This window comes from Thunnus maccoyii, chromosome 16 (genome assembly GCF_910596095.1).
Source record: "Thunnus maccoyii chromosome 16, fThuMac1.1, whole genome shotgun sequence".
NCBI classification, from domain to species: Eukaryota; Metazoa; Chordata; class Actinopteri; order Scombriformes; family Scombridae; genus Thunnus; species Thunnus maccoyii.
The window spans coordinates 26,700,036-26,725,925 of NC_056548.1; the positions used below are offsets into that span (position 1 = coordinate 26,700,036).

Here is a 25,890-nt window from a genome sequence, read left to right on the forward strand (position 1 = left end):
GTATTGAAATTTGCTTCTATTTGTTATGATACAGACAGGGGCCAACAGGTGCTAAGAACATGAATCAATACCCAAAACTTATAAACTTCACAAAGAAAGTCACTTTACCATGTAATACTGGGGCAACCAGTTTACTGGACAAAACAATCACCCCATCATCAAATATACACGGATAACCAAGCCCCCACCAACCGATACCAAAGAAAACATGATTTTAACACAAATCACACTGAAAGGCAGGAAGGACTCATTGTAAAAGCCCGACAGCTCAGCTTAGTCTTGAAAGTCTCCTTTCATACTGTATCTCAGTGTGATTGACACAGTGATGTGGGTCACACATATGTTGGTGGTTTATATATATGGGTCAACATGCCAAGATGCCTTGTTAATTTGCAGGTCATTACGTCTCTATTGGGCATGGAAATTATTTAAATGATATTGACGTTTAAATATTGAACTATATTGATATTTATGTTGAAATAAGCCTGCTGGTTTGGATGGATGAGAGAGAACAAGCATACTCTACAGAAGGAAAGACGTGAAACTGAATTTTAACTGACAACCAGGGATTAACCTGTGACAGCAGTGTCATACAGTATGAATATGTCCAACACTTGTTGAGTAGATCCGCATCAGTCACACATTTTCTGAAACCTATTAGCTCAGGCCAATATCCACCATAATGAACACTAAAGGCCTCATTATACTTCAAACGAAGAGCTTGTCAGATCATCTAACACAGTCTGACAATTTTTGTAACTTTTCTAAACAGCCAATCTCAGTCATTCTGCTCAGCAATTGGCCCAACAAGTCCTCCAAATTAAACAACAAGACATGTTGTGTGACCATGCATCCCAGAACAATACATAGGAGCATTTTCTAATCTGGCACCTCTATCAGTATTAAATGACTACAGTAGTAACCACAAACCACAAACTGACCTCTGGATTAAATGTTTTAATTTTTGTAAAAAACCCACTATTTGTGTTTTGTCAAATTTGTATGTGGGCACACAGTATGTCTGAATCCTACTGTTCCCCAAAGATGGCTCAAAAGCTGAAGTTTTGCTCCCAATGTGGGGCACGACCCGGAGATTAAGAGTCTCATGCTCTACCTACTGAGCTAACCGGGTTAGATTTGCTTTTTCGAAGCAGGAATTTTTCGAGAAATAATACTGTTGTTTTGATGGATATTATCCTGACATTTGTCTTCATGCATCCAATTTCACAAGTATTTAAATTTAATAGCCACTAAATTTATTGAACAAAATCTTGAAGGTAATTTGTGTCTAAGGTGGAGAATCACTCAATGGAATGCACTGCCTTTGTTCTGTGTATTACCTTGGTATATCTGAGAAAGTCTTGTACAAATGATCCCATGACCTTCTCTGGCAAGATCAGAGGAACTGTATTTGGTACTGGAAACACAGTACATTTGAACCCTAACGTCCTCCAAAGACAGCTCAGAAGTTTAAACTTTACGCCCAATGTGGGGCTCGAACCCACGACCCTGAGATTAAGAGTCTCATGCTCTACCGACTGAGCTAACCGGGCTCTTTTTGTGTTTTCAAAGCAGAAATTTTTTGAGAAAGAATGTTTTTGTTTTGGTGGATGTTATCCTGGCATTTGTCCTCATGCATCTGATTTCACAAGTATTAAAATTTAAGAGCCACGAAATTTATTGAACACAATCTTAAAGCTAATTTGTATTCAAGATGAGCAATCGATCAATGGAATGCGTAGCCTTCATTCCATATATTACCTTGGCATATCTGAGAAAGTCTTGTACAAAGCGTGAGCAATTACAAACGCACTGTCACGATCCTATGCCCTTCTCTGGTGAGGTCAGAGGAATTTTATTAGAAACTGGAAATGCAGTATGTTTGAATTGTAATGTCCCCCAAAGACAACTCAGAAGATTAAACAATGCGCCCAATGTGGGGCTCGAACCCACGACCCTGAGATTAAGAGTCTCATGCTCTACCGACTGAGCTAACCGGGCTCTTTTTGTTGTTTCAAAGCAGAGATTTTTCGAGAAGGAATGTTTTTGCTTCTGTGCATTTTATACTGGCATTTGTCTTCATGCATATAATTTCAAAAGTATTTAAATTTAATAGCCACGACATTTATTGAACAAAATCTTAAAGGTAATTTGTGTCTAAGGTGGAGAATCACTAATTGGAATGCACGGCCTTTGTTCTGTGTATTACGTTGGCATATCTGAGAAAGTCTTGTACAAATCATGAGTACATACAAACGTCAATAATTTGCTTCCAATGTGGGGCTGGAACCAATGACCCTGAGATTAAGAGTCTCATGCGGTACGGACTGAGCTGGCTGCCTTTGTTTTGTCAAAGCAGAAATTTTTCGAGAAAGAATGTTTTAGTTTTGGTGCATGTTATCCTGGCATTTGTCTTCATGCATCCAGTTTCACAAGTATTTAAATTTAAGAGCCATGAAATTTATTGAACACAAAAAAGCTAATTTGCATTCAAGATGAGAAATGAGTCAATGGAATGCACAGACTTTATTCTGTGTTTTACCTTGGCATATCTGAGAAAATCTTGTACAAAGCACATACAAATGCACTGTTGTGATCCCATGGCCTTGATTGACAAGTTCAGACAAACTGTATTTGAAATTGGGCATACAGCACATTTGAATCCTAATGTCCTCCAAAAAGAGCTCGAACTGACGACCCTGAGATTAAGAGTCTCATGCTCTACCGACTGAGCTAACCGGGCTGTCTTTGTTGTTTCAAAGCAGAAATTTTTCGAGAAGGAATGTTTTTGCTTCTGTGCATTTTATCCTGGCATTTGTCTTCATGCATGTAATTTCAAAAGTATTTAAATTTAATAGCCACGACATTTATTGAACAAAATCATAAAGGTAATTTGTGTCTAAGGTGGAGAATCACTAATTGGAATGCACGGCCTTTGTTCTGTGTATTACGTTGGCATATCTGAGAAAGTCTTGTACAAATCATGAGTACATAGAAATGCACTGTCATGATTCTGTGACTCTCTCTGGCAAGATCAGAGGAACTGTATTTGAAACTGGAAACCATACAATACATTTGAATCCTAATGTCCTCCAAAGACAGCTCAGAAGGTTAAACTTTGCGCCCAATGTGGGGCTCGAACCCACGACCCTGAGATTAAGAGTCTCATGCTCTACCGACTGAGCTAACCGGGCTGCCTTTGTGTTTTCAAAGCAGAAATTTTTCATGAAAGAATAATTTTGTTTTGGTGTATGTTATCTTGGCATGCACCTAATTTCACAAGTATTTAAATTTAAGAGCCATGAAATGTATTGAACAAAATCTTAAAGCTAATTTGTATTCAAGGTGAGGAATCAGTCAATGGAATGCGTAGCCTTTATTCTGTGTGGTACCTTTGTATAGCTGAGAAAGTCTTGTACAAAGCATGACCACATACAAATGCACTGTCATGATCCTGTGGCCTTGAATGAGAAGTTCAGATAAATTGTATTAATTGATCTTATTGTAAACTTAACTATATGTTGTTTTTGGGTGACTGACATTATGACCTATTGTGTGGTTTTCTTTTTGGTTTTGGGAGGACAGTCTCGACTGTGCAGGTGTGCAGATGTCTGAAAGTAGGTAGGGTTTAAATCTCTTATGCAACACTATGAATGCCTTTAAAGGGAGACTGTCTGAAAGTGTATGTGGCTCTCCCCATTTGTACGATTCATCACATCAAGACTACAAAGACAGCATTCTTGGGGAGAGCCTGGAGAGGCAGTGTGATGCCGCAGGCAGAGAATGTGTTGGTATAGTTTGAAAGAAGTATAAACATATTTGCCTTTAGAAGTTTTTGAATGACCTACAGTAGTTCATTTGAGTATATTTAAAACCTTCAGCAGGTTGATGCCAACAAATCATTTGACACATTCAGTTATGGTCTCATCTAAACTACATTTATTGGAAAAAGACATCATGCACAACATTAGTCTGATTCTGAGATAGTTTTAAAGGTGATAAACAGGTGCCGATTTTAATGCATACCAACATCACAGAAACATCCCTGGACCCCCTAAGAGATTATAAATCTGTTGTAAACAAGACAAAAATCCCTCTTTTCTTCCTCACACAGCATTTGTCTTGAACTCTAGGTTATTTTGGCTCGATGTTCACACTACCTAACTCCCTGCAGATTTCTTTCCTCAGCACAGTCCTGAGCCAAAGGGATATTTTACACTTAGGCTTCACTGCAGTGTACCAACCGGCTCCTTAATACCAAGTGCTGCTGGTGTATGGTCCCTCTCTCTTCCAGCGACGACCCCTTTCAACCTGCCATATGGAAGAACAAAGGGTCCATCTTTGTTGTCCCCCACCTCTGCTGCTCTCTGCAGGCTGGCTAAACAGCCTGGCCCGACTCCCAGAAACTAAGTTAAAGCAACTTAAAGTTTAGTGCGGCTGACTTCTTTTTGTGGCCCAGGAGTTCAACGCGTCAGATGCTGCTGCACTGACGGGAGCAGTGAGGCAACTGTAGAGAGATGGGGCAGCAACAGATGGAGGTCTGTGAGGGTCACTCTGCCTGGACCTCACCATAGCAATGCTCTTTGAGGATTTTAGCAGAGCAGAATGGTCCTTAAAGGCTCTCAATGAACATTAAATGAGTCAACTATGGCTTGAAAATGCAAAAACAAAACCTCAAGGGTGGCTGTTTGGAAACATAAACACATGGTGAAACTGTTCTGAGGCTGACAGGTTGAGAGCGGTTAACATATTCAACTGTTGGAGGCTGAAAAGTGCTCTATGACTTGAAATCACCCTGTACGTGTGGAAGCAGGGACCGTTGAGATATTACATTGTTTGGAGGAGGAAGGTTTGAGGGAAACAAAAGAAGTAAAAAAAAAAAAAAATCATCCCACTGATGTCATTTCACTTTTTGTCAGGCAACAGACTGCTGAAATCAAGCACCATACAGAGACCATCACTGTTTCCTTTATGTTTATGTTAAATGACAGCTCTGTTGTCAGTCCTGCCCTGCTGAAAGTGAAAGTAATAGAAACATTTAAACTGAAGCTGCAAAGTAAAAGAACAAAAAAATATTGATGTTTTCCTTTTCTTTAGAAGGCACAGCAGTTTTAAAAGCACAATAAAGTCATCTTATACTGTTCCTCACATTTCATCTCAGGTTCCTATATCGTAATAACCAACACTGTCAATGTCATTGGAGAGGTGTAAAATCATCAGGGGTGCAAGAAGTATTCAGATCCTTTACTTAAGTTAAAGTAGTAATTGCATTTGGTTTTAAGCTTTAGGAACATTAGAGGAACATGTGAGTTGTATTTGTAAATGGATTTGAGTGGAGAGCGAATGTTTGTACAGAATTTGGTGTGACAACTGTTTGGTCAAATTCTCTGATTCGACATAAATGGTGGATTTTAAGTGACCTAACCTGCACTGCTTGATTGACAAGTTATTCTAAAGTAAGGCCATGCTGCATGGTTTCTGCAAGGCCTATGCAGAAACACAGCACAGCAAATCATATCTTAGCATTAAGGTTCAATGAAAAGAAAATTGCCTCATTTGTCACCAATTTCATCATAGCTGAAGACTGTAAGCAGGGGGAACTACTCTGTCATGATGTTGTCTAAGAACCTGCTAATTAGAGATCAATGGAGTGTCTGTTCAATGTTTGTTTAAGGGATTTAACTGCATTTCCCCAATCCATTCATGACACTGAACAATGTCACTGTAAAGTGACAGTTCCCCTCAGTCTTCCTTTCAGTACTTGGATTTTATTTTTGTAGCTCTGGCAATTGGTTCCATCAGTTATGATAACATATTTGTGTAGGATAATGCACACACCAAAGTAATTGCTGAGATCTTGGAACGCAGCAATATTGGATAAGATTATCAGACTAGAATATCAGATTATCACTTTATTTGGAGGTAAAACCGGAAATGACTGCAGCTGAATTTTGCACCATGAAGGTATTAAGGAGAACTGGATATAGCGTTCAAAGATGGCGCCCATTCATTCCTATAAAAGTTGCTCAGTGATGCATGAAGCCAAAAAAAGTGTTCTGTGTGTCTGCCATGTTTCTGCAGACCTCCTCAAGCTTCCATGTTTTTGGGCCCATAGAGCATGCACACTGGAGTCCTTCTCTGGGCTGTATTAACACTTTACTGTGCTCCTGGGCACCAACATTCAGGCTTGTGTAGCACTGACAGCGTGCTGATTTTTCAGGCTCTGCAAACTGGTCTCATAGAATACCAACATATGAGTGCAATGACCAAGAGCAGCTGCTAAAACCAGATAACTTCTTGCATTAAACCTACCCAGTACCCTGTCCCACAAAAAAGTAATTATTACCGTCTCCAGTTTATCAAGTTAAAAAACAAGTGCAGCAGCATCACGTTTGGTTTGGATTTTCTCATCACAGTCCAGTGTCCACAGTCCACAGTGTATCTCTAATTGCCCTGTAATTCTCATTGAAAGCGTTTGTGCAGTCTGCTCTACAACTCCATCTAGTACTGCAAAGGGATTTTAGAGTGTGGCTAATGTGATTGTTGCTGTTATGGAATACTGTGTTCCAGTGATGGGTTGAGGTGCTGCTAAATGTATACAGAGACTGTAGCAGTTCAAAAGAAGAGTCAACCTTCTCACAGCAATAATAAATGTTGTTGACACCTACAAGTTTCAACAAATGGACGGCACATGGCATATAATGGATTAGTGGGTTTTCTTTTTTTAAGAGCGCCCGGGGCCCATTGTATTTGCCAGACCTGTTGCTTGCATTATTATAACTTTGCCAACAACAGTTTGACAAGTCCAACCCCAAGCCTCGCACCATTTTAATCACAAGCCCCTTTCACATATTCACTGCAACCCTGAAATTTTCTGGACATTATCCAGGGGAGCTGTATGTGTGAACGTAAATGTCCGAATCAGTCGGACCAGGCATTAAATGGACTTTACCCTGCCAGCTCCCTAGTACAAATCTTTTCAAATCTCATTCACATCAAGCAAGTGGGCGTGTTAATGACGTTTCTATCATGTGACTGGCTCTGGATAAATGCAACAGGCCAGCTAAACTGTATTGTTCTGACTGGGCCTAAAAGCTCTGCTGTGAAGCTAGTGCTAATTGGAGACAGGGCTTCCTGTGATTTTTAATCTGGGGCTCTACTGGAATATCTTTGCAGAATCTACAGTTCCTTATTTATCTTATGCTGAGTCTTTATGTACCCCCTCAGTTACAGGCCATTTTAGTTCCTGTCTCTCCCGAGGACCTTACTTGGTTCTAATTGGCCAGCTCCTGGAAGCTGGGTCTCAACTGACTTCCGGGTGGCTTTTTTCTCATTTTTTTCGAAATGTCAACTTCTCAAATACATCTGCACATGTTCGAGCCAGAATCCGATCTGAAATATGAGAGTGGACAACACAAACAGTGCATTGAAAACCCTTAGCTACAACCTTAGCAATAAAGGCTATAGAACAGATGGCCATTTGTGGGCATACAAAAGGTAGAGAAAACCATCACAAATGAAGCATTCAAAGTAGGTTGAAGCCCTGGCTTTTGACTTGCAGGGAGCATGTCTATATAAGATAACCCCAAGTTTTGAACTTTGACCATGTTTAACATAGATATCTGACAACATCACAGTATATAAAAGAAAACCAGAAAAAGCATATTATGTCCCCTTTAACAGTTTACCTTCATTTTCTCTTCAATATAAGTTTGATTGGGAGGTCTATTTAAGGTCAATCAGATTGCTTGTGTTTCAGACAGCATTGGAAAAGCTACACTAGAGTGTCCCAAGATCTCAGCGATTACAGTATAACTGATAGAAATGATGGTCAGAGCTATGAAAATAAAACCAAGGGAGGGAGTAAAAATGATTTTGTAACAATCACTTTATTGTTAGTCCTTTTTAATAGAATCTTATCCAAATATGAATGATGAATACAGTGCCATGTAATGTTCATACTTTAAATGGCAGGTTAAAGTTGGGGTTAATCCTGTCCAATAACACTGATATGCAACATATCAGAATATCCCTATTCACCCCCCCACACATACACACACACACATGCTGTGTCTTAATATAAACTGAGGTCATGAGGAGTGGCCAGCATCATTACAAATGGCTGTAGCACTAAACACATCAACAGTAGCAAAAGAGGAAAGAGCACATTAATTCAGGCCAGTCAATACTAGCAGGGCCGGCTAATAAATAACCCAGAGTTTGGTTGTGGGGTTGGCCGATGTCTTTCAGGCGCCTGTGGCATCTTAATGTGCTGTTTTAATCAGGGCCAGCGGCCGCTAAAGGGCTTACACTAGCACATTGCCTGCTACATTTCCCCACACGTTCCAGGGATTTACATAGAGGGCCAGTAAGCCATCGCCAGAGCCCCTTGTCCTGCCTTATTATTCCCATTCTCATTCCCTGTATCAAAACCTCACTACAGCCTGCGGTAGCCTGTCACACTAAGGCTCAACCCCCCTTCTTTTTTTTTCAAAATTAAAAAGACAAATGGCTTGTGTTGGGTCAGGGGCAATAAGGAAGGCTTTGATAGGTAATGATGTTGGAACCCCCATTTTACCAGCCTTTATCCTGTTAGAGTAAAAAACCCTCTTTGTGCTGGTCTGAGGTGTGCAGCAGGCGGGGAAACAAGCTGCAGAGGGAGAGCCGGGGCAGAAGTTGGATGTTAATACAGAGATTGTCCAAAGATTATAGTAGGTTCGGTGAGATTCAGCTGGCAGATTTAAGTCGCTGTCTCTCTGCACCGGTAACCATGCCAACTGCACCGGGAAACTATTAAAACAGCTCTGCATCGCAAAGTAGGGACACCCCTAAGAAAGAAGCAAAATGGCAGTCTATTGGCCCGCAAACCCAGGATAAGCTTCTCATCAGTTTAGGAACAGCAGGCTGCTTATGGGACAAAACACTTTGCAGAGGAGAGGATTTTGACTCACCGACTCATTTTCATACATATTGTTTCCATAACTTTTGGGGTTGGATAAGCTAATGGCTGCAGCAGAGTTTTTGAAATCATTGTTTTTCAGCTGCTTTTTAGCGGCTATTCTGAATTCCTTGAATGACTGCGCCATCAGTGTCACTGAGGTCATGGTTACAGATCTCATAAGATCACACCTGACACAATAGCACAATTTTAAAGACTCTGAAATCTCTCACGATATGATGTGATGTGAAAGCATCAGAAAGGGTCTCAGAAACACTTGATAGTTTTGATTTTGTTATTAAATCTCAACAGCACATTTCTCTGGTTCATAATGTTGGCTACAGTTTGATGTGTAAAGCTGGATCTAAAAAATGATGTCCAAAAGACAAACATAATCATTACAGTTTGATTAATTTGTGCAGGAGTGTTGAGTAAAGCTGGGAACACATTTTAATATGACTGAAATGTACAAAACCTGGACAGCCCAAACACACTACATCCATCAACATACACAGATATTATTAGACCTGACAGTCTGGAAAAAGTGCAGATTGAATGAGTAAATGGAGGAGAACACACCAGACACCAACAGTAGGAGACTGTGATTACAGTCTTGTAACAGTTTTGTCACTTGACAAACCCCAAAATCCTGCAAGAACACAAACTTGTGTTTCTGAACCAAAAGAGAAACTTCCATAAAAAACAGTTTGCCCTGCTAATTTATGCTGCAGTTGCTGCATTTGGAAGAGATGGTGAATGAAAAGATGTTGAAAATGAGGACTGTAAATTCTGTGGAGACAGCTGCTGGAGGAGAGTGGAATTCTCTCTTCCAGTGTGGCGGGAGACTTTCCTCCAAAGAAAAACAACAGCATCAGTCATTTGTTGAAATGCTCTAAAGAGTACTCAAGCAGTTCAGTATTGTACTCCTATGACATTGTTGGACTCGCGGTGGACAGTTTTTAAGAAATATTTTAAAAATCAATGCAGCAGAATCAGAGATATCATCTTTTTTTATTCCATGCATTCTTCTTTCTTGTCAAAACCAGGTGTTTACCTACAATGCAACTCAATTGGTGTGTTATGCTAGTAGCGGTTAATGCCTTGAAGGGAGTATATCTCAGTGAATGAGCACTGATGTCTCTGGACAATGAGTGGGGCAGTGCAGCGGCATATTCAGTCGACCAATCATCAGCCAGACAGAGACGTGACTGAGCTCTGAATGTGCATAACTAACGACCAATCACTGATCCCCATTGTTTGTGGGGGAAACTCCTTATTGTTTGCATTTATTCTGAACAATTTATATTAACTATTTAAGTTTTATCTTGGTTACAGTTTACAAGAGTGACTTTATTCTCTATTAGTGGTTCCACAGTTCCACTTCCACGGTCTACACAGGAGCCAGCGTTAAATTGTCTTTGGATATTAGAGGTAGATTTAGATGCCTATTGATGAAACAATGGCAGCATAAAAAATAACAGTAGCTAATGATATAGCAAGTTAGAGTCAGTTAAGTTTAGTTTGACTTGATTTCTTGACTTTCATTTTCTAAAATCTAATACAGTATGTGCTTACGTTATTACGCATGATGTCATCTTGTGACTTTTCAAGTAGGCTTTAGACTTCAGAGTTGGCAACAATGGCCAGGAGCTGCTAGCTTCCAGCAGAGATGAGGAGCTATAGAGGTCTGGCAACCTCACTCCTTTTTAACTCCACACCCCCAGTTTTTGGCATTTTCAAACTTGTCGTCTTCAGCTTCAACCGACGCAAGTTCATCACTTGAGGCAATTTATCAGATTTCACACAGCTCCCTCTGGAGACACAAGACTTTTTACACATGCAGTAGCACTCCCTCACACCTGGAGACGCACTTTTATGCCCAAAATGTCTAAGAATTATTACCCGACTTTGCAGCTCTCCTCGGCTTTACAAAGCTTTATAGAAGTTCAGCTCATTGTTTAGCTGTGCAGCTGCAACTTTACTGTTTTGGTTCACTCTCAGTGCTCTCAAAGTGTTATTTTCGGCCGCAGCAGGTAGCTGTTTTCTGTGAAAAAGCTGTAAAAACCTACCGTACGCTACCTGCACCAAATGGTAAACAGACACAGTTAGTGACTAACTGGTGAGCATAGTGGAGTATTTAGCAGCTACAGAGCCAGATATTTCCCTCAAGAGTTGGTAGAAAGCAAAAACAACAAAGTTCAACATATCATTTTAAAAGGTTATGATATGTCATGTTGAGTTCACGACCTGTTTCTGCTGCCCCAAGTGGCCAAAGAATCAGTTATTACAGGTTTAACCAAATACTTATTCACACAACAAAGGCTCCCTAACCTTAAAAAAGTGGTATTTTAAACCTAATCATGATCTTTCCATAATCCTTGCAGTTTTTCTCACCACATCTCAAGTGTAGCATTTGCAGATCAGAAAAAGGCCATACACTGAATATTTTTTTTTGTAATGCTCACTTGATCGTGTCTTTCTTTGAACAAACCAACTTCTTAAACATGGCAAAATATTCAATTAGAATTACACACATCTCTCACTCTACCTTTCTCAGTCTCCTCTCTCTCGTACTCCCTGCACAGTGTGAGCTAGCAGCTGTAAAACAAGTGAAATAGTGACGGGATGTGTCAGGCTCTTTGCTCTTATCACAAATCACAGACCTGTGTTGTTGCTGATGGGGTGGCAAGGGTGGGGGTGAGGGGTGGTGTGGGGCACAGACTGGCACTCTCTTCCTTTGTTATCCCTCATCAGGAAAGCCGAGCGACAGATGCAGGCTTTTGAATTGGCTCCTGGAACGTGACCCCGGAGGTCGAGGTCCTGCGCTCCCCCTGTATAAGCCCACAACCACCAGCTCTGCACTGTGATGGGCTCTTAGTGTGGAGACTAAACCAGGGTGAGAGTTCTAAGTGCAGTTTGATAACAATAATTTTATTTGTATAGCACTTTTCTTAACACACTGCCAAAGTTCTTCAACAAGGGAAGTGAGAGACAGTAATAAAATTATACAGCACAAAGTAAAAAACAGATAAATGACATAATAATAAGAAATAAAATAATATAATGCTGTCCAGGAGATATAGAATCATACAAGTCACTTAAAAGCCAGTGGTTCCACCACCGGTCTACTTCATATATGGCTAGAATTAAAATTTTCACATTTTTACCTGTTTTCAGACATTTTTAACAGCCTGCAGTAGTTACATTGTATTTTAATAGCTTCTTCATGAGCAAGACTTACTTTATTTTTCTTGTAGCCTTTGACCATCTGAAGCACTGTAATCATTCATTCATCCGACCACACAGTGTGCCCCCGATTTCCTGTCAGCAATTAGCATGAGTGATTTTTAACATCCAAAAATTTCCTCTCTTGACATCAAACCAAATCTTCTATTTTTTCACTTGTTTTTGAGTCCAACCTCCTAGCAGATTGTGGTTGTGGGCACCTTTAACAACACCTGCCGCGGCCTTATTAATTACACTGTCTTTTTAAATGGCCCGTATAAATGCTTTAAACCACATGTGTCAAGCTCAAGGCCTGCGGCCCACATCAGGCCTGAAGCACATTTTTTTCTGGCCCAAGAGATGATTTTATGGAACAACTTGCAGAAGATAGTAAAATTAGATGAGCTAATCCCTTTTTTTTTTTTTTTTTTTTAATCTCTTTAGCCGACATAGGGCAGTGTGAATGCGTATGTTTTAATTGAGCTTTAACTTTTATGTGCATAAATTGCTTCTTATTGCCTTAATATGTTTTCATATTATATGTTTTTTTGGTTTTATGTAATGCTTTTATTGTTTCTTAAGTTTTACATTGCTTATCTGTTCTTATTGCTTTTTATATTTGCAGATTATATTTATTGTCTCTTATATTTTATATTTGTATTGTAATCAGGGCGTCATTGTAAAAGAGAGCTTACTCTCAATGGTCTACTCTGTCTAAATAAAGGTTTTACTGAATATTGTCCAATCCCAGCAACATCCTGCATTCTTAACCAATCAGATCTCCTGCTGAGACAGTGGCTCTGCACCAGATGTTGCCATAGTTATCCATTTAAAAACGATGTTAGCTAGCTAACTTAGCTAGCTTGAAATAAATAAAGTGGCCAAAAGAAAGGTTGACTGTGAAATCAAGGGGTTCCAAGACAGATGGGAGATTGGATACCTGTTTATTTACAACCCCTTTGTCTTGTTTGTGGGGCTGACATGGCTGTGATGAATATAATATAAGGAGGCCTTATGAGACAAAACACCGTAAAAAATGATGGATGTGTATGAGAGTACTGACACTACGGATGACGCCTAGTTGTCAGTTTTCATCCGTGGAGTGGATTCCAAATGATGTTACGGATGAGCTTCTGGATGTTAAAGCTGGAGTGCGGGACTTTTACATATAAATGAACATCCGTTACATTCAAGCCCTTGCCAAACAATATCACACAATGCTGATTCAGCCTATCACTGCCAGGTTAATCTCTCTGTATTTCGCAGTATACCAGAGTTTTTAATCTGGTGTCAGTGGCGACATCCACACACTGGCGCACTGGTAGTTCTGCCAAGAAACTGAAAACACTTCATAGTGAATTTGCAAGATGGTTTGCTGACTTTGAGAGCCAGAAATTTAATCTTGAACTTTTCCATTGATATGGACAGCACACCAGTGAGCATACCGATGAGCTCATAGAACTCCGGTGTAACAGCACATTGAAGTCCAAGTGCTATTCTGTTGGGGTAGGCCACTTCTCCCGTTTCATCCCAGAGACAATGTCCGAACTCCGCCTACAGGCCGCCCGGGTGCTCTGCATGTTTGATAGTGCGTACCTGTGCGAGTAGCTGTTCTCTGTCATGATGAACAACATCTCACTGACAGACACCTTCACTCCATCCTGAGAGTTTCAGCAGCTCAGAGTTTGACTCCAAACTTTAATGAATTTGCAGCATTGAAAAGATACCAGGTGTCTAGCTCAAGCAAATAAGAAGGCCCAATGTACATACAAAGCTCCTGAGACATTTATAGTTATTGTTGATTGATATTTGTATTGTTGATTGCTACAATCTCATTATTTTATGATGTACAGGTGGCCTATATGTTGTTGTTTGAGTTGTTGAGGTACGTATAGCAGTAGGTCTATTCATGATGTTTTATATTGTGATTATCACATGCACAACTTGACTACATTTTGTTGTTACAGTAAGTACTTACACTGATATTTTGATGAAACTAGGCCTCCCAATACTTAAATGGTATGGTAGCAACATTTTTTCATTATTATTTTGAAACTGGTTAATCATGTGGACAGTTACAGGCAAATAAACCTTACATTGTACAAGAATACAAAATATTTAGGTAAATTGTTAAGACAAAAATGTAATTTTAAAGTTTTCAGGGGCTTCCAGATGTCAATAATAATTTAGCACACAGCTTTCAGAGCCCTATGGATAATGACATTTTCATCATCTGGCACCTACAATATGTATAATATGTATACCAGGAGTCACAAAGTGCTCTGTATGGAGTACAAAGTATTAAAAGTGAGCTATAAGGCATCATATTTACACTGAGAATCAAAGTACATATATATATAGCATCATAAGAATCTCTGCCTCCATGTAAGTTTCTATGTGTCAAATGTAAATGTTGTAGGTGTGGAAAGAAATGTTCAGAGAGAGACAGAGAGAGAGAGAGAGAGAGAGAGAAGTGTGTGTGCTGCATGCCTAAAGCTGCTCTCTCACCCTGGGAACAGCAACATCAATAGAGCAGAGGGGGGTATTAGCCTGGCCCAGGCATAGGTTACCCAGGAATTAATGAACTTTCAGTTGGACTCCTTATCCCGTCGTATTGACAGGATGAAGTCGGAAAGCCTCGCCGGTCCTCAGCGCTCTGCTCCCGAGTGGAAGAACAGAGAGGGAGAGTTTCCTGAAATGAAAAAGCAACGGTTCTTATCTCTGAGACAGGTTGTAAGAAGGGCCGGCGAACAAGGCAGAGGGCACACACACATGCACACACACACACACATGCACACACACTGAAATCTCTAAGTGAGAAAGTGCTCGGCAGGCCTGACCGCAGTGTGTAGAACACTTGGCTCAGGTCAGATAAAAGCAGTCTGGAATGAATCATTCTCTCACTGCTGGATGGGTGATGGTAGCTGTGTGTGTGTGTGTGTGTGTGTGTGTGAGAGGATGGTGGGGGTTGGAGGCCACATCTCTGTGTATGTATTGTCTGTGAGAGAAACACTAGTCTCATGGGGCCTGTCTCAACAGATCATCACCTTTTTGTACTTTCGTTTTTTTTGCCACTTCGGTTTTGTTTTCAGGTAAAGCAGATATTTCAGAAGTATGAAGCTCAGGTTTTACCAGCCAAGTGAACGAAAAGCCAGACAAATCCAAGAAATGGTCCAGATGATGACATGACTTACTGCTCAGTGAAACCCCCAGGACATATGAATAACTACTCAAACTAGGTGTTGTTAATGTAAAACAGATTCTGTGACTACATGTCCTGTTTACTGAGAAACTTTTGTTATAATAGTTTATGAGAAATAGCTGACAGCTTCTATATTTTCACAGATTGAAAAGATTAAGCATTTGAAAACCTATGAAAATGAGTGGTGTTTTCAGTGTTGCCAGATTGGCTGCTTTTCCACCCCATTGGTCTACTTTCTTCAATTGAGCGGGTTAAAAAAAAAAACCCTGTTGTAGTACTTTGGGCTAATTTTGTACTATTTGGACAGTTTTCACTGAGGAAAAGTTCAGCTATATTCCAATGAATCGGCCCCTCCTCTCATCTGAGTAGATTGAGATTGACAGTGTGCTGAGTTCAGAAGGTGCTGGACAAGTAATGACTGATAACTGATCACCATCCAAACCAAATGTCACTTCAGTTTAGAACAACTAAATGAATCTTTTTTCCTATTCCAATATTGGAATTTTGTCATAGTTGTGTGATAAAATATTGGTAACATCTGCTCATATAAATGGAATTGTTTAATATTTTTTAAGACTTTTATTTTATGATTTTTATTTTAAAATAATTTTCATTACTGTTTAATACATGTATAAATACACAAACGAAACCTTTTGTAAATATTATTTTTTCCTTTTCAATAGTGCTACTTTTATGGCAATTGAGTGGCTTGAAGGCTCTGTTTGGTCTTCTTCTTATGAGTCCCATGTGGCAACAATGGGTGTGTTTGACCAGTCAGGTGAGGGAAGATTAGTGAGTGAAGGAAATGACATGTCCATAATACATTTTATGGCATACATTCAATAACATTCCAGCATTAGCAGTAGCAGTAGGAGTTACGTATAGCACCTATTTCACTATATAGAAAAATGGATGTCAGAAAAAGGATGGGATTATCAAGTTAGACATGTGTAATGCTCTTCATGCAAAGTATGTGTGCTTGTGTTTTTTGTCGGGAACCAGGGCAAGGCAGTCATTTACTAAGACTCTCTGAGTGGCAACAGCAAAAATTCAAAAAGGCACTTCTTCTGTGTACACTAGATTTTGTCCCTTTTTTTAATAAGTCCACTTAGTTTAAACCATCTGTCCCTTTAAGACATTTGCAAGGACATTCTGTTAAGTTTGTATTCCACTCAGAGAGTGTAAGCTAGTTAGCCTATCTTGCTAACACTCATTTCCAATAGATGTTACCTCTCATTCATGTTATTTCACTGCCCGCTCAGTAATCCTCAGTTCCTGTGCACTGTTAATGTGCATTAGGTTTAGGAGGGAGTCTTGCTAACATTAGCTGTCTTTCTTAGTTGGGTCCAGTTGTGTTGCTACCAAATGACCAAACTGTCACAACTCACATCATGCAGCTTCACATCTGCAGTGTGCTTAAAGCTGCCTCTTAGCCTGTCAAACTTAAAGGAGACGTTTCATACACATTGCCAGGTCTATATTTATATGTACAGTTTAAAAGACGTTTTTCTCTTATACTGGTCCCTCACGCAGCTCCTCTTTCTGAAACAGGCCATTTTTCCTCCTGTCTCTTTATGGCTTCCCTCCCAATGGGCCCGCTCTGTTCTGATTGGCCGGCTTTCCGGAAGCTGCCCCCCTGCAGATTTTTGGCGGCTCAGGAGGCTACATAAACAGTCATAGTAGGATTTCACTTCTTTTTTTTCGTTCTTTACTCAAAATGGAAACTTCTCAAATACATCTGGACATATTTGACCCTGAAATCGGTCGGCGAAACGCACAGAAATATGTTTTAGTAGCTTAGCGTGTTTTACTGCTTTTAGTGGAGCCCGCTGTGTTGTGATTTTGTGGAGAAACTAAAAGTTCCAACATATTTTAACAGCAAATAGAACAGTCAGTACTTCCAGCGAATTGTCTACATATTGCCTATGAACCCGCCCCCCCACCCATCCAACACCCACCCACATGCACATACTGCCTTACTGAACTCATCAAACACAGTCTTTTTGTTGCGTTTTCACTGTCCTGCTAATAGAAAATTGACATTTTGGAAGCTTTCATGAAGAAAAAAAAAAAAAAAAAATCTAATCTCTAACCTTTTTTAATGAAGCCAAAAAGAAAAAAAAAAATCTTGAGTGGCAGGGAAAATGCTTAGCATGTGTTGTGTGATCCTTCGCCCGCTGCACAGATATTAAGACTTTTGAATGAATAAATTAGCAGAAGGAAGCAGACGCCAAATCCTTTCCTTTGTGATTAAAGAAACTCCATCAGATTCCTTGCCTTTTTTTTTTATTAGAAGGGGTGTTGCGAAGAAAAGAAAATGGCATTCTTTTGGGTGCCCTGCCCTTACACACACACACACACACACATACACACACACCTACCTCACAATCCTCCCGCCTTGTCCATTTATTCAACACATTTCTCCGGGGCACCATTGCTATTCTGTCTGTCTGTGGCTGCACAAAGATTAGCCCTCTGCTGTGATTTAAAAAAGACCAAGTAAAAGAGGAAAAAAAAGGGTAATCATACTTCCATTCTTGACTCATTTCTGAAAAGAGAATTTCCTCTAATTCTCCACATAATAATGGGTTTATAGCCTTTATTTGTAAGTGGATGGGTCGGCCTTAATTACAGTCATTGGAGACCCTACATTCTGCTTTTGTAATCTCCGACATATCAGCACTTGATGAGATTACTGTTTAATAGGTGGTAATATTTCAATTTTGAAAATGTGATTACCCTTTGTTGATATCAATTTCTGTACAATACAGCGTCTTGTGATTTGCAGAAACGCTTAAATTGAGTCTTAATGAACTCACATTTTAATATCCACATTTTAGTAATTATGACAATACACGCTTTCCTCTTTTTTTTTTTTTTTTTTATTTTTTTACTACATTGTATCGCAATTACTGCAGCAGCACTTTCTGTGAGAGAGCCAAAAAGAGAAGTTAATACGCTGTAATTGAACAGCGGAGGGGTTGGACTGTGTGGGAGTCGTGAGACCACATGGAGATGAGACGGAGTTGAACAAGTTGCAGTTTAACCGCAGCGCGGGTCTGCTGCTGACCCCCCTCACCATACACATACTGTATGTTTGAAGTGTGGGGAGAGGAGACCTGGTGCATGCTGGGATAGTCTCCATGTAAGGAAAAATGAATGAATGAATACATGATAGAATGAATGAAGGAAGTGATGGACGATTGAGGCGGTTAAATGGATGAGTGAGCGAATGAATGAACATAGAAAGACGACATATGAACATATCTAAAAGTGAATGAATGAATGAAGGAACAAACTCCTTAAAACTGAAATATAATAGTTGGATGGATGATTGGTTGACTGTTTTGATGAATGAATGAATGACGGAAGTAACACATAACTGAACATATTAAGAAAACATCAACAGATGGGTGAATCCATGAATGAAGGGATGAATGTAATGAACAAATGAATAAATAATGAAATGAACAGAGGAGCAAATGAAGGATATGAAGGAATACATGGATGCATGAATGAACGTCTCCATTAATGAGTAAATGTTTGATGAAGGAACTGATCAGTGAATAAATAAATGAAGGGGAAAATGAACGGCCGATTAGAGAGGAATGAACGGATGAATAAATGAATGTTTCCATTAATAAACAAATGGATGACATGGATATGGATACATTGATGAATCAGTTATTTTTGAGCAAAACGTTAAAAACAAATTAATGAAGGAATATATTAAAGGGGAATAAATGGATGCATGAATGAATGAATAAATTAGGGAACAATGAAAAACTGGACAGATAGATGGATGAATGAATGAATGCTTTAATGAATAAATAGATTAATGACTGAGGGATCATTTTAAATAGAATGAGTGGATAAGTAAATGAAACAATGTTTATTTGATGAATGAATGAATGAATGTTTTGATCACTCAATAAAACACTGAAAACAAGAATAAAGGAATATATTAATAAAGAATAAATAGCTGGGTGCATGAATGACTGGCTGAATGTTTGAATGTGTCTTGAATGAATGCATTTAAATGAACATGGAATTGGTGAATGAATATATACTATTTCATTTTACTTTAATTTTTCAACCATTTCAAAATGTAATTTCTCTGTCTTCTGAAACACCAGCTTCCTTCTCTTCTCCTTATGTTTTTTTTTGTTTCAATCCACATGTCTTCTTCTGTTCTCACCTTTTGTTATGCAGTGTGTGTGTATGATGCAGAATTATTCAAATCCCCACGTCGGCTTTCTTCTTTATCCACCATCCGCCACTGGCCTCAATGAAAGCTAGTGTATGACTTTACTCTGAGGCCCTTGGGAGTTAGCATCATGGATGTGTGTGTGTGTGTGTCTGTGTGGTGAAAGCAGCATCCATGCATCCTCTACACAGGTCCACCTTGAAGCTTCCCTCACTGTCTCGTTCTCTTAGAGTTGAGACCTACAGAAGAGGAGGAGGAGGAGGAGGAGGAGGAAGCCTTCTTCCTCCCTCCCTCTGAGGTGCCCTCTATCTGCATATGAAACAGGAACGCCCCTGGTCCTCTCCAACCAAACAGGTCGCTTTGCATCCACTAGAAAAACACCAGCGCACAACTAGAGAGTGTGAATAAGCAGCAGCCACGTTTCCAACAGAAACAACAAACACTGAAACCAAATGTAGACCTTCACCGCATAATGCATAGACATTTACACTGAGAGGTGTTTTTATGGAATTAATAACATTAAATTCTGGCTTTACAAGAATTTCTGCAACTAATTTTGACTCCAGAGGAGAGCAGAAGTAAACATCTGGGTTTTGAATGTAAAAGAACAATAAGACATTGAAAACATAAGCAAAGGTCACATACCTGTTTGCAACTTTAACATTTTGTCCAGTATTATTGGGTTCGCTCCCATTATAATCAGCTTTAGTGCAACAGTTTTTAATTATCTGTTATAGGTACCAAGACTATTGAAGAGTTGTCAGTTTTTGATACAAACTGTCAACTCTCAACAAGAAAAAAAAAAATCATTGACATACAGAGTTTAAAGGTTAGCTAGTGGTTACATTTTGGTCATTTAGAAAACTTTCTTTGAAAGAAAGCGCCATGATTTTAGAAGCTGTGTCATACCTTCATAGTTTGAGCCCTTATAGTTATCTTAACAGCTTTAGTCTGTAAAGCACTCAAAGTATTAGGAGGCACAAATACAGGAAAATGTATCTCTTTTATAATAAACCATTGTATTCCATGCACAAGGAAGTATAACTGCAAAATGCAGTGGACCTTACCTACAGAAATGAATAATTCATCGACATGTCTTCATCATTTAGGTTCACTTCCAAATGAGTGGTTTAGGTAAAGTGGTTAAACAGGAGACTTTTGTTGCTTGCTCTAATGAACTACATTGTAAAGATGTATGGAGTTGAATCAAACCAACCTCATATCTTTACCATTACAAATAAGCTGGACACCAAAATGTTGTAACTGATAGGAATAATAACTGATCGCAAAGGCACTGGTCATGGTTAAATAAATCTAATTACTTCCTGTTTCTTGTTATGTTTCTGAATCCCTTGTGGGAAACACATTTCTTTGGCGCCTCGAGTGCAGAGGCAGAGCTTAGAGCCTTGAACCACAGTGGCTGAAGCTTGTGGGAGTACAGCCCTTCGGCCTGAAATGTGCACCAGAGCATCCACACACACACACACACACACACACATATTTACTGCCAGACGTGCAGGGCACAGATCAGCAGGCTGGACATGTTGTGGCTGGTATAAACTTTGAACTTAGTCCCAGTCCATGTAGTCCAGAAATATGTTTCTTCCAAGAAGTGCTAACATCAGATAGGCTAACATTACTGACAGAGACAGAACGTTACTGAATACAAGATGCTTCTTATTAATTAGGAGTGCAACAGGTCAAGTGGTTTATCAACTTCTAAACAAGATATATTATTGGCTGGTGGAGGATATGGTTTTACTAGTCAGGAGCTACAGATGCATGAGTGTCTCTCAATGAGACTACAAACTGCAATTTGTTCATCTACCTGTAGCCCACCTATCCCTAGTCTAATCAGGGAAGGACCCTGAGTTCTTTTCATCAACTTAAATACTTAAATGTTTTTCTTTTGTTTATATACACTTTTGTATTTGTCTTGGGTCACTTTATTCACTGTTAATGAACTGTAACACACTTATTAGGCTCTGTTGTACTTAACCCTTGTATTAAATCTATGCACTGTAATCTACCTGATGAATTAAGACTACTGCAATGAAATAGGTGTATCACTCCTTTAAACAAAGCTGTCACTGATATCCACTGTTAAATACCTCAAGTGAAAGAAATAACCAAACATCACACTGGAATTATATAAACAATGAAATAATATTTAGTCTCTTTCAATAACTGACTTATGGTGATAACTCTCTTCCAATGTAAAACAATACACTCAAAGTGAAATTTAGATTTCCTCTGATTTAAATGTATATCAAAATTTGTGGGCCCACATTCACCAAGCACACACACTATACATAACCCGGCAGCTATTTAAATAAAATAAAATAAAATCCCTGTTGCAGGCCTGATTCGACGCTTGTGAATGGAGAGGCCCAAAACTATTTGGCTGCTTCACTCAAAGAGTAACAAAATAAAATGAGGTACCTTGGTCATGAAGTCTGACTCCATTCAGCAGTTTATACCAGCCTCGGTCTCCGGGAAGGAGCAGGATGCAGTTTATACCAGCCTCGGTCTCCGGGAAGGAACAGGATACACGCTGAAGTCCCAAGATGGCGGGTCCGGCCCGTGTAGTGAAAAGTTTCTCTGAGCAATGACTTAGTAGCTCGTTGCACTGTCCAATAAATCCTCAGGGTTTTCACGTCGAAACGATGAACTAAAGCCTTTAGCATAAACTGGATTAGCCACACAGTGGCTATGAGTCCATTCACTGTGCTAATGAATGCTAATAAATCACTCGTGTGTTAGTTATAGTGGCTATGAGTCCATTCATTGTGCTAATGAATGCTAACAACACACGTTCGGCTAATGAGCTAATAAACAAACAAACGTGAACAACTGTACAACAAACTTCGAGTAGAAGTATCTTCAGCTGCTCGCAGAAAATATACAGCATGAGTATCTTGGCCAAGACTGTTGGGTAGATAATGTCAGACACCGGCTACACATTTGTTTGTAAACACTGCGTATACATCGTTACGCAGTCCGTCAAGTTACATGACTTTTACTCACACTCTACTTCCTCTCTCTCTTTCTTTACATACACCTGTGTGATCCCACCCACTTCAACCAATGAATGACCAGTATTAAACTTACTCTGGAATACTACTTCCTTTTACGACCATGAACTCTTCAAAATAAAATGAAATACTTATAACGATACCTCTGCATATTTTTAAACTTATTTATTACACTGAACTTTTTAATCTTTTAGGAAATAGCTGTTTTTAACCATATTTATGATGTATCTTTTAACCTTAATTAACTTTCTCTTAACATAAACTTTATTACAATATATGGTATTTTTAACCTGGCTACATACCTATTCGTCCACCTTTCAAACTATTGTTTATTTTTGAATTCATTGATAAAAGATGTAAAACATTTTGTAGTTCTTGTTTTCAAGGTTACTTTTTATTCACTTTTAGTCTGTTTTTTGCCACGAAAAAACTGATATGAACATCGAAGAATACTGTATATGTACAGTATAGTGATACTAGAATTAAATTCTTGCAGTGTAACCATTGTCACCTCAGTGCCAACCTTAGTGTCCTGGGTTCAAATCTAGAACCACTGAGGTTAGACAACTGGTTTTGAATCTACTGCTCAGCCTTTCTGTGAGGAGTCTGCATGTTTTCCCTGCAATAGTTTCGTTACACAGTCCAAAGACAAGCAGGTTACGTAGAAAACTCTAGGTAGTCTGTCTCTCCCTGGTCTCAGATACAGTTTTCAGGCTTCATCATCCTTGTAATCATACTCCGCTTGAATGGTCTTGGCCTTATTCCCACAGCTACTCCTCTGGGTCTCGTCTCCTTCCTCCTGCCTGCTCTTCCAGGCCTCATCCTCCCAGCTGCCTCCTGGCCTCCCACTTTTGTTGGCCCCAATACTCCTAGTTTCCTCCAAGTGTCCTACTCTTGTTCCTACTGACCACCTACTCCTCCAGCTACTCCTGTGGGTCTCGTCCTTCTCTTCCTGGACTCTCGCTCGTCCAAGCATCCTCCCCTATAGCTCTCACTCGGGGCTCTTTTCCCCTCTTGGCCTCTCTATGCACCAGTCATCTCTGCTATCACCATAACTGGCAGAATCAGAGGGCAATTAACGTCATGGCTGATGGCAGTTGTTATGTTAAACTGACTACTGTCATATTCACTCCATAATTCATAAAGGCGGAGGGACTGAATTACTGTCAGATTGAGAAATCATATGTCAGGTACCAGAGAGGAAAGACCGGATGTCCAGGATAGAGAGGGAGAAGAGAGGGATGATGGGAGAATGAAGGGAGAGATGAATCAAGGAAGCAGGGAAGAATACTCCATAATTTAGGTAGTCTAAACCTTAAAGGGGATTCTTGGCAAGGACTGTGAGAAAGGAGAATACAGACCAAGGCAGTATTTTTTTTTTATTATATTTTTTTGTAAGGGTTGCTGGTTTTACAACCAAAATTAAACCATCCAATATGATCTGAGTGCCTCACAGCAAAGGCACCAAAGTTGGGTGCTTCAGGACAAAAGTTCCCAATATTTCCTCCATGTCAAAGGACCCCATCTGGTTTGCTGGATTATGTTCACTGATGGGACATAAAAGTTGAGCTAAACTATGTGCTACATGCCCATCCGCCACCCTGAGCTTCACAGCCTTACTCTCCACCTCAGGGAGCTCCACCTGTGGAGCAGTTTATTCTCCAGCAGAGCAGGGTAATATAAAAGTGGATGGTGCAACTCAGCTAAAAGCTATAATCGTTTCCTCTGTTTTGGACTTTCCAGCTCTCCAAATTCCCCCAAAGAACAGCACTGTCTAGAGTCTGTGCTATTGGTCAACAGTACAAATTAGCACGCCAAGGTCACATAAAAGATACAGATCTACTTGGAAAGCAAATTCCATTAAAACTGGTTTCACTCCAACGTTTTACTTTAATGCTGGTGTGACTTGGCCTTTAAAAAGGAGTTTGTGGTGGATGGTTGGGCATACCACCTATATGGTTTAGTTATCTGACTTAGACATCTTTGACTTTAATTGTGGTTCATATCCTGACGTGTCAGGTTTTGTTTTACCATAACAAAAACAGTTCCCTATCCGTAACTCAATAGTTTTAGTTGCTTGAACTTAACTATATAGGTGGCAGATCAGAAAACGCTCAGGTTCATAGTTGTTGTATTAGTTGCTTTGGAACGCACTGACAATTTATTGTGTTGGAACTCCACCAATTTTACACATACACGTGTGTTTTCACGTACTGCACGTGTAAAAAAAGTTGTATAAAATATTTTGTGTCTCCAGAGGGAGCTGTGTGAAATCTGATGCATTGTCTCAAGTGATGTCACGTGAGTCGGCATCGGTTGGGGCTGAAGACTGCAAGTTTGAAAATTAAAAAAATCTACTAAGTTATCAGACCTCTGTAGCGCGCTCCTCATCTCTGCTTGAGTAGCAGCTCCAGGCTGCATTAGCCACTACTAGCATACCCCACAACTGTTGGCGGTAGAATTGCATTGCGGGTAATGTAGGCACAACATTTTGGATGAGGAAGAAGAAGAAAAGAAGAGAAAAGATATCTTTGGTTCTGCTGCATTGATTTTGATCCTTTCTTAGTCCCACAAAATGACAGGAGTGCAATCCTAAATCTAAATATGTTGACTTAGACAAAAAATATTTGGTTCCTTTAGAAACCAACAAAAAAAGCTTTTTAAATCAACCCGCTCCAATTTGATAGAATTGCTGTGTACAAAAAATAATATAAAGATGACAGGACAACATGTGACATATTTGTTGTGTATGCTTCATCTTGTAAGGCCAATTACTGCCTGAAAAGATTTTTAACAGGAGCCAGCCTCAGTGTAATGGTGCTGCAGTGGGCCTATAGAGACCATCAGTTGTCTTTGTGCTCTCTAATGCAGAGCAGCCGTTGTTTTTCCTCCTCTTCCATTCAGCAGCTCCTTGAAGGCTGTCAGCTGGTTGTGGTTTGGATGGGACGGCTCCAGTTTGGCCACACTCGCCTCTCTCTGTGGCCAGCTTTTACGAGCTTTGGTTAGCAGAACAGAGACAGAGAAACAGAATGAATAAAAAGAGGAAATAAATGGATTTTAATTAATTGTCCATACAAAGGGCAAAACCCCCATTGTGGTTATGTTTTTTTCATTTTTCTTCTTCTCTCTGTTCAGCATCACTTCAGGGAGGCTTTGAGTGCTCAGTAGCCGGCCGGCTGGCCAAGGCCTCGCAGAAACACACAGCATATGCCAATCCCACAATCCACTCTGCTCAATAAGGTTTCTCTCTCTCTCTCTGTCTCTCTCTCTCTCTCGCTCTCTC

At 39.7% G+C, this 25,890-nt stretch overlaps 1 long non-coding RNA gene and 3 other non-coding genes across 5 annotated transcripts; all 4 read right to left on the reverse strand.

Annotated features, from left to right (window-relative positions):
- Positions 1–1,480: 1,480 nt before the first annotated feature.
- trnak-cuu lies at positions 1,481–1,553 on the reverse strand. The gene has a single exon. It is a non-coding gene; the product is annotated as a tRNA-Lys (tRNA).
- Positions 1,554–1,928: 375 nt separating this feature from the next.
- Positions 1,929–2,001, reverse strand: trnak-cuu. Its single transcript has one exon. It is a non-coding gene; the product is annotated as a tRNA-Lys (tRNA).
- A 1,120-nt stretch (positions 2,002–3,121) lies between these two features.
- On the reverse strand, positions 3,122–3,194 carry trnak-cuu. The gene has a single exon. It is a non-coding gene; the product is annotated as a tRNA-Lys (tRNA).
- Positions 3,195–11,729: 8,535 nt separating this feature from the next.
- LOC121881597 lies at positions 11,730–22,589 on the reverse strand. 2 transcript variants are annotated; one of them, XR_006091831.1, is made up of 4 exons: positions 22,015–22,589; positions 17,747–17,843; positions 14,672–14,855; positions 11,730–12,259 (listed from the first exon to the last, which is right to left on the reverse strand). It is a non-coding gene; the product is annotated as an uncharacterized LOC121881597 (long non-coding RNA). The 2 variants fall into 2 exon arrangements; XR_006091830.1 differs by lacking the exon at positions 11,730–12,259 and having other exon boundaries at positions 13,859–14,855.
- Positions 22,590–25,890: the final 3,301 nt, after the last annotated feature.